Raw genomic sequence first — 13,513 nt, forward strand, 5'->3', positions numbered from 1 at the left:
TCCGGCACCGCCCGCCGAGCCACGGGGGCGAGGGGCAGCCCCGGCACCATCCCGGGGGGCCGGGCGGGATGCCCCGGCCGACAATAGCCCGTTATTACTGCTTTCTGCCCTAAAGCCGTAAGGGGCGGTTCCAGTTGCAGCGCACTGTTTGCGGAGCCGGCTACTACTGCGCGTAGTGGAACCGAGCCCAAAATAAACTCTGCTGACAGTCCCAACACACGACGGGTGGAGAAGGAACTACAGAGCAAGAAACTGCGTGTTTGTGGGGGAAGGAACAGAGTTTTACTCACTCGTTCATCAAGAAATAACTAGTTCTAACACACTTCTACAATTTGTTTGGTATTAAGTTTTCCAGGATTTGCTTGTTATTAAAAGGCTGGTTGCGTACAAGGAAATCTGTAAGTGTGCCCTGCTGACTGAAACCAGACCAGTGTGGCTCTAGGGCCACAGGCTCCTTTGGCTCTCTGGAAAGAGCTGTTTCCTATAGGGCAGCTGCCAAATGGTTAAACTGGTATTCGTGGCTGACCACAATTGCTGGTTGGCTTGGGAAAAAGAGCTGTTATTTTTAAGGATGGAGCGGTAAGACTCAGAAACCACCCCACACTGTTATGGGCTGGTCGTAACTGCCATCCTACCATGATAGCCAGAAGAAACAGTTGCCCTCTTTAAGGAACAGATAGTGAAAAGAAGCCTCCACCCTGGGTTGAGCCGCTGTCAGGCAGCAGAGTTTACCAGATACTGCCCTGTGGAAACGCTTATGGCTATAACAACATATGGTCCCAGGTTGCCTTTGCTAGAAGAGATCAAAACAAAACGACTGATGAGACACAGAAGAGTGCCAACCTCCTGCTGACAGATCCACTGGGAAGCATGCAGAATTTCACCCAGGATTTTAGCCAAAGTCCTGCCTGGATTTCTCCCTTAGGGTACATCTCAGGCAGTCTAGCAAGCACCCAAATCCAATTGTTATCCATATGCTTATAGAGACCTTACAGCTGTGTCCCTGAGCTTTTCAAAGCATACATGATAAAATCAGTCTTACTAGCCTCTTGCCCTATTTCTACCTTCTAAACCCAAAAGTATAAAACAAGGGGTTCATTCATAAACATTAATGAGGTTACCTGAGGGACTGTATTCTGTAGCATCATCATAAAATAAGACAAGCAATACTACTGCAGGATAATCTCTTTGTAGCTGACAAACATCCCTCTCACCTATTTTTAGGGATACTTTCAAGTGTTCCAAACTAGTTGAATAATTAAGGCTTTTTTTTCTTGGCTCCTGAGTTGCACAATTTTTTATTCTGGAGCACTTTCTTCCTCAAACCACAGTGTCACCCTCCAGAGCACACCAAGCAGAGACCATCACTAAGGGGATGGACAGGCTGTTCGGGAGCTGGCTTCGGAGCGGCAGTTGGCATCGAACACACAGTCCTGTAGTCATCTCCAGAGCATCCCCCCGATTTTTCATCAGCCAAGGGAAACATTCCCTAAGACACTTGTTCTAGGAGGGCCAGGAAAGTTTTGACAGCTGGCCAAGGGGCAAAGGAGATATTTTGGTAGCTGAGAGACAGCTGGGTTGGAGGTTTTATCCTAGCACTCGCAGCATGCTTTTGAAAGCAGAGGAGGGCTGAGTAGCAAATGGGTGAACATAACCCCCAGAGGGAAAGCTTCTACTCACCTCCAGAACTGCCACTGCTGCAATTCTCCTGCAGTGCCCTCAGCCCCACACATTGCACCTGGCCCCTGAGTCTGGGCCCTTTCCTGCCATGCACCAAGAAAGCAACCCAGAAAGTTGGCAGAGCAAATCTAATCCTTTGCTGCAACCTCTTCCAGGCCCTGCAGTCTCCCTTCCTCATGCAGCACACCTGTCCTCTCCTGGCCCCTCTTGGAGACAAGGCAGCTCACTAACCCAACAAAAAGTAAACAAAGCCCAAAACTCTACCTCCTTTTATGCTGGGTTAGTTTTCTGCTGGATTAGTGGACTGAACCGGTGTACCAAGGACTCAGGTGAGTACCAGAGCCAAGGCAAAGAAAGGAGTGTGCAGAAGGATACAGCCAGGAGCAGGAACACTCCCAAGTGTGGGTTTGGTAAATTTTGTGAGGTTTAGGGTTGGGGTTTATTTTTTAATATTACATATTACCACATATTTAGCTATAGGAAGCATGAGAAGAAAACCATAACTAGAAGAAACATTAGGATGCCTGGCTTTTGGCACAGCAGGCAGCAGTGTTTGCACTGATGCTAGGGGAGCTCAATACATAGTTCTGTACCTTCCCTTCAGAAAGTCCTGACCTGATGCCCACCAGGCAGGATTTATTTTGACAACACATGCCACATTTTTAAGCAACTGTCAGCCATACCGTACATCCTACAGCAGGGACCCAGGTCAGGCAGTATCTTGAATATAAGGACTGAGGCTTAAAATGTTGGCCACGGTCCCATAGGAAGCAGACAGCTCCCAATACTTGCAGTAGCTTGTTGCTGAGAAGATGGATGGCAAAGACCTGTCCCAGGCAGAGTCACCAAACACTGAAGGCTTCTGGCCCATGGACATGATGTTGGTGCTGTCCAAGAAACAGCAGAGATACAAACAGCTGAGCCCATGCTGTTACCTGCCAAGATGGAATAGTATCTTCTCTTCCACTGGACATGATGGAACAGGGAGGTGGCTGTGAAAAAATATGGAGTCACTGAGGACTTCTCCAACAAATCAATGGACTACATAAATATACTTTAAATTCAGGAAAGTCATCCACAAATGATATTGCCTTCTTCTGCTCCCTGAAGTAATTGCCTGAAGTCTAGAGTAAGTTCACATATTCTTCACCCAACAGCTGCATCTCATCTGAACAAGTGACAGCTTGGTGGGACTGGCCTTCTGACGGCTCTGTCCTTCTCCTCTTGTGCCAGAGGGCCAGCAAATTAAGGCCCACTGCATACTTAAGTGGTTCAGAAATAAAGGCCTGAAAAGGACCAGAGCCATAACTGAGCGTTGTGGAACACTGATCACTACTCATCAGCTCCACAGCTCATCTGGCCATTCTCACAATGTTCCTCCACCATCTCATTCCCACCGGTGAGACCACGAATGCCTTGGAAGGATCATGGAGGACAACGACTGTGTGTCAAAGATCAGTCCACAATACCGTCCCAGTATGAATCCAGATTGTCTTGATTAGGAAGTTAGCCTGACATTAACTTCTGCTCAAGCTTTTGCTGCTTACACTGCTCAGTACCTGGGACGATTTCAGCCGAAGAGTTGAAGTGATATGATGTCCTTACTGGGTTTGTGTGATATTGGTCAGGACATGTTGTGCTTGTTGTGTTGGATATCTTCATCATGGGCAGCACTGCCTGCTTGCAGCTAGGAAGAGGCTGGTGTGAACTCACACACTGAAATTGTAAAGCATCTCAGTGAATTGGAAGTACACCAGTCACAGAAAAATTACTTGGGCCTTCGATACAGTGATATCCCCAAAATGAGCCATTGTGCTGAAAAGCTTCCCAAACATACACCATAATTTCCAGAAGGAATAAAATTTACCTGGTTCCTATTTTGGAGGGGCAGTTCAAATATACAGTGCATTATCAAAGCAGTTCCCTTACTGAGGGGTTTCTTGGACTCAGATTTGGCAGCATTACTGGGAATAGCCAGTCCTCTGGTCTGTGGCAGATGTGCTTGGATATGTGCTATTTCACCCCATCAGCCTTCATTTTTCAATGCTGATACCTGAATTTCCACCTTTTTTATCTGTCAGCTGATGCAAGTACCAGAAAGCCAAGAAAGTCTGCAGGGGCAAATAGCTGTAATTGGATACCAATACAGCATCAGTCCATTTGCTCTTTGCCCACCTTTGGAATATGTTGAGCCCATGACTGTGGCATTAAATCAGAAGCACCCATGCTGTTGTGCTCCTGACCATGGCACTGCGGAGCTTATTCAAGGCAAGGAGTAGAGGTGCCTTCAAGAAATCTCACAGGAAAGCTGTCTGCAGTCCTCCTGAGATAAGACGTAATTTTCCGAGGCCTCCTAGGCTACAGAATGCCATAGGTCACAAAAAAAATAGAAGTCTCCCAAGAAGAAACATGCTTGCAGTTCACAGGGTGAGGAAGTTCTGGAAAACATTTGTGATAAATATTAATCTCTCTCAGGTATGCAACTTGGTTCCCATGAGATGTTGCTTCAAGCAACCTGGGCATCCAACATCACACTAAAGATGTGCTTACAGCCCTGGCAGAAACACCAGATCAGGGACATCCTCTCTGTCACGAGGGTTTAGCTACAAGGCAGGTGCCAGCACAGGCGCCCTCCACCAGCCCCACTCACAGCCCTTCCCAAGGCTGGGACCACAGCGGACTTGGATGGTTCACAGACAGCTGAGCTCCCTCTCAGCAGCCCTGTGAAACAGTCCCAGCATGGGCACAGCAATCCCAGCACATCATCTGAGGTATCAAACCATCCTGCCCTCAGCCAGTCATTCCATTGTGGTCACTGAGCTGCAGTTCCAGCAGGATAATTATAACTGCATTTGGCGCTTCTACTTCTATCTGCGTTGCATCTCTTCACAACCCGTACCCACTGGCAAAATTCTCTAGTGAAGACTTGACCCGCATGAAAAGGCTGATATAAATACATCCGTAGGGTTCTGCCAGCAATTAGGAGTAAGGATGGGGGGAAATCCCTCCTAGGAATCTAACAAAGCCAGGAAACCTTTTTAAGCAGAACCAGCCTATCAGAGTGACAGAGTTGACATTTAAGGTTGGATGGACAATAGCTACATGAAAAGTGTTAAATGACCTGTTCATCTCACCAGCATATTCATTAGGCTAGTTAGGGGGCTGTTTGAAAAGCCTTCAGTGTGGACCTGGCTTCTCCCACCACTGACCTTCTGTGTTAACATGCAACAGAGACTAAGAGGCTCAATTAACCCTTCTCTAACTGGTATAGTCAAAAGCTGATTGCAAAGGTTTCATTTACAAGTCCAAGTTTTTTATTTTATTTTTAAATCAAGAGTTTAACTTTAGTAAAATGAGAAGGAATCCCTTCATACAAAACCCCCCCTGTCTTACAACACTTGGGATTTCCACACATGGATTTTCTGATGCCTGAATTCCAAGTCCCGTAACTATAATAAAATATTTGTAATTGCTTACTGGGATCTCAGCCAGTTAGAATATTTCCTCTTTAACCTATGAAACAAAAAGAGTGATCTTAAATACATGCTGAAAGTAGAAAATAAAATTATCAATGGTGTTTAAGGAGCTTGGCAGCATGCAAGTTCAGAGAGACAGAGGTTAATCTGTTCCAAATTCAGCTATGAAAAACCTGATGTTCCAACAATTAAAATATTAGTCTAAATGAACAGGTGACCCCCCCAAATTCCCTAATGGGGTGGCACAGCCTGTTATCCCCTGTAGCCATATCCCATTAAGCTGACACCTCTGCAGGAGTAGGATACACTCTCAGTTGCACACACAAAATTAATTATTGTCAAATGCACTTCATGGGGACTGAGGTGAGAAATACAAGTTAAAATAATTGACAGTCATACCAGGCAGCAGTTCAAAACCTTCTTGCAGTATAACCACAGGCAAGATAAACAGTTACCTTCACAGGTGGGCTCCCCCCCGTGTCTTGTCATATTGTCCACATTCCTCTTGGGGCTTTTTCTTTCCTTTTCTTTCTCCTCTCCCTGTTTTTGCTTCTCTTCACACCTCGGCCCTGGCTCTTTCCCAGCACATGCTGCCAGGATGCCCAGGGGGTGGCAGGCAGGCAATTTGCCCCTGCACACCTGCTCCATGAGATTTGCCACTGCAGTACAGCACCTCCCACGCTTCCAGACTCCTGGAAATTGCGTGCCCCCTGCATACTGCCTCCTTACATTCCTGGCTCGTCTCTGCTCCCTCATCTAACACATCCCTCCTGCCACAACACACTTTCTTCAGGCGTCTCCTTCCATGCTCAGCTACCACAGGGCCATCTGCTTTCATGTATCTTCTTTTTAAAGATGCACTATCCCATACCCCTTGTAAACCCCAAGCAACCTGGCATGAGAGTGATGAGCAACACTCAGCTTCAGGAGGGCCTTTCTGCATCTGCTTCACATGCACAGAACTACACACACACACAAAAAAAGGCATTTAATGAATGCAAAAAATAATGATAAAAAAAAGCACATTTATCTACCTACCCCACCAAGTCAAAGACTAAAAGTGGGAAGATAGGACAACTGGAAACAACCTCTGCAAGTTTCCCATAGCCTTCAGAGGAGGTGGAATCTAGGTGCAATTTTAAAGGAGAAGATTGCAAGTGTTTCCCTTGCACTGTAATTGGCAAGTAATCAAGACCACATTCAATGCAACACAAGTTCTTGCAATCACGCTGTGACAGCAGACCAAGAAACTCTATTAAGAATCCAATGCAATTACAACCCAACAGCAGTCCAGCAAAGGGCTGGATATAAAGGGAGGCATGACCCCACATTAGAAAGAAGTCGGTGATGATACAGCTAAGGTGTAGTTCAGACACCACTGATGTGACACTAAACGAAGCAATCAGAACGCCTGGCACTGGAACAAGAAAGCTGCACTGGATACTTATTTCACAGTCCTGAAACATTGCTAGAAGGAGAGTTGCTTTCAGATCACCAAACAACTGTTCCCAAAGCCATGAATACCTACCCCCTCCCCACACCCAGCCCCTGTACTCAGCAGTATCTGAACTCCAGTGTGCATCCTTTCCTCTTTGGCCATCCTGCTGCTGTCCACACTTAAACAGGACCATGGCAGCACACAGCATACAGAGATGATGCATTAAAACCACTCACATTCAGATGAATGAAAGAGGGGAATGTTCTGCAATAAGCATAATCTGGGTGCTTCTCTATCTCACAGCACGTGTCTGAATGAAGCTTTGAGTCTGGCTGCAGTTTGTAACTTACCAAGATAGGCTGCCTGTCTCCAGTGTCACATCGATACAGGGAGTGATGTGCAAAATCCTTGGCTAGAGAGAAGGAAAGATGAGTTCCCTCCACAGGAACTGTGAACTGAGTGCTTGGTCTCTTCCCTGACTGGTCAGGCTGCTGGGCAATCAGCTGCAGGGTGGCTTTGCACAGCCCAGCTGCTCCAGCTGGCATCTAAAGTAGGCTGAAGGTCTGGGTGTAGGAAAACACAGAGAACACTGGGTGATTCCAGCTGGGTGGGGAAACACACTGCTAGCACAACAGGGCTTTAGGAGGGGTTAAAAATCTAACTGTCAGAAATGACATAAACAGCACAGGTGTTGCAAAGGTGGAGAGTAAACCAGCTATTCTTGATCTATGACCTGCACTACACTGCTGGGACTTAAGATCTCCAAAACTGACTGTAAAGCTGGGAAATGAATACATTGCCCATATGCATTTAGATGCAGGAAAAGCAAAGGAAAAAAAGTGAATTGAAGTTATAAGTATTTACACTTTAGGGGAATATTTAACTGGTTGTAAAAAAACCATTGGGGTGACACTGCACAGGATGATTCTTGGATTGCCTTCAAAGAGCCGAGTGGACCTTCAGTTAGAAAAGGAAGGAGAAAACCTGGCTCAGGAAAGCGCTCAAAGCCCCTTAAGCTTCCCCCACTCTTCCCCATGACCTCTCTGTCCCCTATACATTATTTTTCTTCTTATAAATCTGTTCAGAAAATATTGTTTCCTTTTTGGTATCAGTTTTGTGCCATCACTTCACCATAGCAACAGACAGCAAAACAGCAGCTTGAACAACTAGAAGTTGTTGGCTTACTCAGGTAGGCTCACCTGCTGCAGCAGCCTTGAGTGACTCCCTGCTTCTGGAAAAATGATAGTTATATAATTCTAGGTTTATTTCCACTGAAAGAGAACATACACAATTAACTAAATGCCACCAATTAAACTATCAATAAAGCAGGAATATTTTCAGTACTGCACTGGTATCCAGCTACGCTGTAACGACAGCAGCTCCCTCAGCACACCAGGCTGATTTTAGAGCGACTGCCTCGAGTCCTGGAGACAGACATGGGCCACAAACCCCCCAAGGGCAGCTGGGTCCATCCTGGGCAGTTCCCCTGAGTTCACCTCTGTGCTGGCACGGGCCAAACTGCCACCAAGGCCTGAGGTACCAGAGCCTGGGTGTGGGATTCTGTGAAAGATCAAAAGTCCAGGTGCCTCCCAAGCAGTGCCCAGCAGTGAGGATGGATCTGAGCTAAGACACCAGAGCAAAAACCAAAGAACATAAGGCTCAAACTTGATACTGGACCATGCAGGTGTTTTGGCAGACCAGCAGGAAGATAAAGAGGTCAACAGGACAATGAAGCAATGAAGCAGAGGAAGGGAAGTTTTGCAATGCACAGTTGGGACTTACATGAATATCTTTACGTCGCTGAAAAGCACAGGAAAGTCATAAACTGTGACAAGGTATCTAACTCAGGTTGCTACCAACAAGTGCTTACATTGATCCTTGATGATGTTGAAGGAACAATTGTTTTGAGAAGAAATTTAATAATAAAGGGTGTAAGTTTCTGCCAAGTGCTCCTGAATTCTTCTTGCTTTACATTCATTGGACATCATGTTTTGTTAACATATTTAACTCCTGTGTTGTAGGAATATTACAATGAATGAATAGAAAATATATTTTCAGTGAAAATGATTTTTAAATTGTTTCATCTATGCATAATCTTTATAGACACATACATAAGTATACGAGATACGTTAAGAATTGCTTTAAAGGAAGATGAACTTCCCCCCAAAACTGTGCTATAAATTTTTTTTTAGGTTTGTTAACCCATTTCAGATTTAAAAGACATTGTCTATTGAGATTGGGGGGTGTGTTGTATATCTGTAATTAACTTTTTTATTATACAACTTCTCATGTCAAGACAAGTGTTTGATAAAATTCCTCCAAATGTCTCAGCTTTATGCTTTTCCCCAACTAAAAGTAGATGCTTTTCAAAGAAGAACAGCTTCAATGACAGAAGAAAGACAAACATACTGAAAATATTAAAGCAAAATAAAAATAAAAAATCTGCCAAACTTCCTTCCCAGTATCATCAGTGACAACACACTTTCAGGATATCAGCAGCAGCCTAGTGTGGCATTTAAGAATATCCAAATTTCTTAGACCCTGCACAGCCCCTGCTGTTCTTTGATTTATAAACTAGTGTCCAAATCCTGACCTCCAGTTACAAAACCCCACTGCATTCACTAGAATTTCACAGATGAAGTTCAGGACAGAATTCAACTTTGAGTTGCTTAATTTTAATTGGCCCAGAGTACGTTTGTTGTTGGGAGATGGTTTTTTCCCACCACTGCACAAACTGGGAAGATAAAAATTTAGTAACTAAAAATGTTTTCCAGAATCCCATTTTCCTGAGGGAAAAAAAAAATGTAATTACATATAAATGGCAGAATTATTTGATGTTACTGTGAACATGGTAACTGTGGTCTCTGGGTTGTCTTGTGCTCTTTCTGTCCTTCCATCAGCTCATTTGTTTTCCATGTGGCTGCTTGTGTACTAACAATTGTCTCTGGTTATCATATGCTGAACAAGATTGTTTTGCACTCAGATTTATTCCCAGCATGAAAATTATTTGAAAATGGGTGGAACGAGGGGGAGAAACACAGCCATCATTTGAGAAACTCGCACACTAGAGTGCTCAAGGGCTTCCTTTCAGATTTGCCTTCCCTGCCAAGAAAAGGCATTGTTACAGTGACAGCCCAGAGGCGTGTGTTACAACAGGAAAATCATATGGGATGCAAAATTAAAATCTCAATCACAGGTGAAGAATCAAGGCAGCAGAGGAGTGTATACACAGAACTGCTCTTTTCTCCCTGCCTCCTAGAAAAAGTTGGCAATGCCTTGCCCCTGCAGGGGTGATGCTGGGAGGTGTTCAATGCCCAAGTGAAGCGAAGCACCCTCCCAGCACCGTGTCCTTCCTTGGCTCTGCTCAGAACAGTGACTTCCCAGTCACCAGTCAGCTTCAGTGCCCTGAGTTCCCCCCAGCCTGGGTCCTGCTCCTCTCTAGCCAAGCTATGTCGCATCTGACCCTCTGCTTGCCTCCCAGCTCCTGGTGCTGCTCAGGAGGGGAGGTTGTGCCCACAGCAGGGGCAGCAAGTGGGACAGGTCACCCCTTCCCCCAAGCTGACAGCCCCTTCCAGCGCCAGCTCAGAGCAGAGCTCTGCCAGCACGGCCAGACCTGTGACAGGGCCTTACCTGTCCACCCCATCAAGAGAAGAGGTGACTTCCAGATGCCCCAAGCCAGCGTGGCCACACGGGTGGGATTCCGCAGCACATCCCGGGTGCCAGGGGGACTCGTACGCTGGGTCAGGGTTTCTGCAGGGGAGCACAGGGCTGACACCCATGCTCAGCCAATGATTTGAGTCATGCCTGGTGACAATTCAAATCAAACTTGTCAAGCCGGTGTAGATCCAGATAGAAATCAGGTGGGATTTCTCCATGCACGGAGCACTGTATTTCTGAATGGCAGATTGTGCTCCTCAAGTTCCTCTACTTCCAGCTACTCAGCATTTCTTCCCTCTTGTAGTAATTCTGGCCAGCAACCCTCACTACTACTTACCCTCTTTGGATAATCACACCCTTACAGTACCTCTCACAGCCTAATGTTTTACAACGAAATCTGAGAAGCTCTGAATAATCCTAATAGCTGTTAGGCAGCGGCACTCGCACAATTATGATATAAAAGGTAAGTGTGCTCCCACCAGCTCTCCATTTAAATTTATAGTGATTGGTTCCATACAGTAACATGGTAAATGAAAAACATCCCCCAGCCTTCATTTAAGAGGTTTATAGTAAATAAAAAAAATGCCGAGGTTTGTGTGTTGGCCTCCAGCCTGGCAGCTCTCTGTGCAGGAAGGGGATTCAGGCTCCCTCTCCTAGGCACACATAAAATGCCGGGTGATATACGGCTCTGCTCCGCCAGCAGTGTGGCTGCAGCAAAAGCCTGAGGAAGTCAGGCTGCTGGTCCCAAGAAAACCTTCTCTGCAAGCCCAGAGGCAGAAATCACCTGTGTTGTCCTGCAGACACCCCAGCATCTTTCCAGGGTTTAGTGATGTACCGTTTCCCAGGTACAAGGCAGAATGGAGTCAAATCCCTGATTAATTCAGTACACAGTGCCCTGATCACACTGAACAAGGGCTGGCAACTGTCCGATGTGGCAAGTGCTGTCTAAATTTTTTTTTACAAGGAACACAAACCTGGAGGAGGTTTTTATACCTTCTCCAGAGACTACAGGCTCCTCTGTTGTTCTGAGTTCAGACTGCAAGAAAAACAGGTCTTCACTCATGAGAATTTAATTTCAGTACCTGCACTAGTACCTTTAGAAAATGCAATTTGGGTCTGACCCTGACTCTTACAATTAACTTGCACAAGATCCCGTGCAAGCTAATTGGAAGAAAGGTGTGATTCTGCTACACAAAGCCAAGTATCTCGGGGATACTCAACCCTATCCTGCTGCAAAATACATCACTCCGATGTGAAAACACCAAGGTACCTGCTCCTCTGTGCTCCTTCTGTCTGAGGCCACCCTGGCAGCCTGGAGGTCCCCCTCTGCCCTCACCACCAGACCCCACACCACAGCTTTGTGGTAAGGACAGCCAATACAAGCTACACAGTGAGAAGTGCCCATGGCTGCTCTCCTCAGACCGGCTCCAAGAAGGGTCCTGCAGCCCAGTCAACCAGTACAGCAGGCACCAGAGAGGCTTTCAGCACCTTTACACTCCCAACATCACCTGTGCATTGACTCTGTGGTGCCCAAAACTTCCTTCCTTACCATGAGCCTGCATTGCTTCTCCTGGTGAGGAAGGGCAGATCCTCCAGGTTTTCACACCTTCATCAAGCTGTTTCTCCAACAGCACTTGCACTGCTGCAGTGTCCTGACACTGTTTTTCCCTCGTGTTCCTCCCCGTCCATTTCATCCTTAAAATAAATAAATGAAAAAAGGCATTGCTGGCTGAGCCTTGACCCTACACAGCCCATACCACTGACAGGTCCCTGCTGTGAGACCCCTCTCTCCCAGAGCTGCTGGACACAGCACACCCTGACCTGTCTCCATCACCCTGGTTCAGCTTTCCCCCTCGCACACCCATATAAAGGATATTGTCTGCCTCTAATTTGCTGGGATTTCACACCAATAAATGAGTGCCAGTGTTCCTGTGAAGGGGGAGAGTCACCAGCCGTGCAACATCCAGTGTCAGGTTGCAGCTCCTGGCCTAGCTGGTTGTGCAGGCATCTACCTTGCAATCCTTTCATTATTACATCTCAAGGCTCACCCCACACTTAAGGAAATTCTCCCCTCCCTACAAGAGGACACAAAGCAGAATGGACCAGTTTGTATTTCTCAAGGCATACTGGGAAGTCAGTGCTGAGTCCGAGCCCAGGAAGGGCTCTGCAAACCTGCCCTTGTAAATCCCTCGGCAGGAGAAGTTACGGTGCCCCCTCCCCCAGCTCCGAGGCTTCACACTCCAGCAGCACGTTCCCGGTCTGCCTTGCACATCTGCTGAACTAAGGTAAAACCGGACACTGCAGAGCTGTGATTGATGTCACCAGGGTAAGGCACTGCTGGAGAGGTCCCTCCCTGCTGCAGGAGGAATTCTCACACACACTTCTCTCCCTCTCCTCACGCATCCTGCCCTTGTGATCATGGCACAGTTACAGAGCCTGTTACGAGATTGTCACCTCTCCTCCTCCTCCTCTTGCAGTGTCCAGAAGTCCCAAGGCTTGTGGCTACTGTGCCACCCTGTAAAGGCAGAGGAAGGGCTTGGGGATCCCTGATACGGTCCCTTTACACAGTACCCCCCAACCACTGTGCTTTGGAGCAGCATGGGCAGCTTTACCTTCCATGAGCACTAACTGAAGAGCTCCAGCAGAGCTGGCAGCCAGCTTGGCTGCAAGAAGAGTTAACTCGGTGGAAGGAGGCAGAGGAATAAAAGACCTTCCTTTCTCCGTTTGTCAGGCAACAGGTCACACATGCTTGCAGACAGATCCCAAAGACTGTCTCTACTCTCACATTTCCTCTCTTCCTTTCTCTGACGCTTTCCTGACATATCTTCTTGTGCACTTTGCTCAGCTTTTGAAGTAACACTCCTCCCTGCTTGTTCTCCTTCCCACTCCTTGTCACTGAAGTCCTGCTGCTGTCATCACACTCCCATCAGACTTCTCCTTTCAACTGTGCGTTTCCACGCTGTCTCTCCCAACTGTCACATACGCTTCTGGTTCAAACATCTGTTCCTCCCCCTCCCAGGGAAGTTACTCCAAAACAAGCTGCTTTCTGTCTGAATGGCAGGGAGGATAGATTTGGTTGTACATGTGGCACTACACAACCATCGTGCTGCCAAGTGAAAGGCTCCTCTTCTGTGGTTTGGTCACATCAATTCCCAGGGCTACAGGCTTAGGTCCTCCTTATTCTGCCAGGAGGAAGAGTGAGAAGCCTGCTTCTTGCACCTTACAGCCTGGTTACTCAGGGCTAAGCCTCTGCTCAGCAGGA

General features: G+C 46.8%; 1 long non-coding RNA gene across 1 annotated transcript in view; it reads right to left on the reverse strand.

Annotated features, from left to right (window-relative positions):
* Window positions 1-222: 222 nt before the first annotated feature.
* Window positions 223-13,513, reverse strand: part of LOC108447485 — a 23,266-nt gene continuing 9,975 nt past the window's right edge. The window contains exons 3-4 of the long non-coding RNA XR_001863089.1: window positions 11,801-11,946; window positions 223-10,398 (exon numbers count right to left, since the gene is read on the reverse strand). This is a non-coding gene — a long non-coding RNA (uncharacterized LOC108447485). The remainder of the gene's footprint in view (window positions 10,399-11,800; window positions 11,947-13,513) is intronic.

The sequence above is a fragment of the Corvus brachyrhynchos genome, unplaced genomic scaffold, assembly GCF_000691975.1.
Source record: "Corvus brachyrhynchos isolate BGI_N302 unplaced genomic scaffold, ASM69197v1 scaffold346, whole genome shotgun sequence".
Lineage (NCBI taxonomy): Eukaryota > Metazoa > Chordata > Aves > Passeriformes > Corvidae > Corvus > Corvus brachyrhynchos.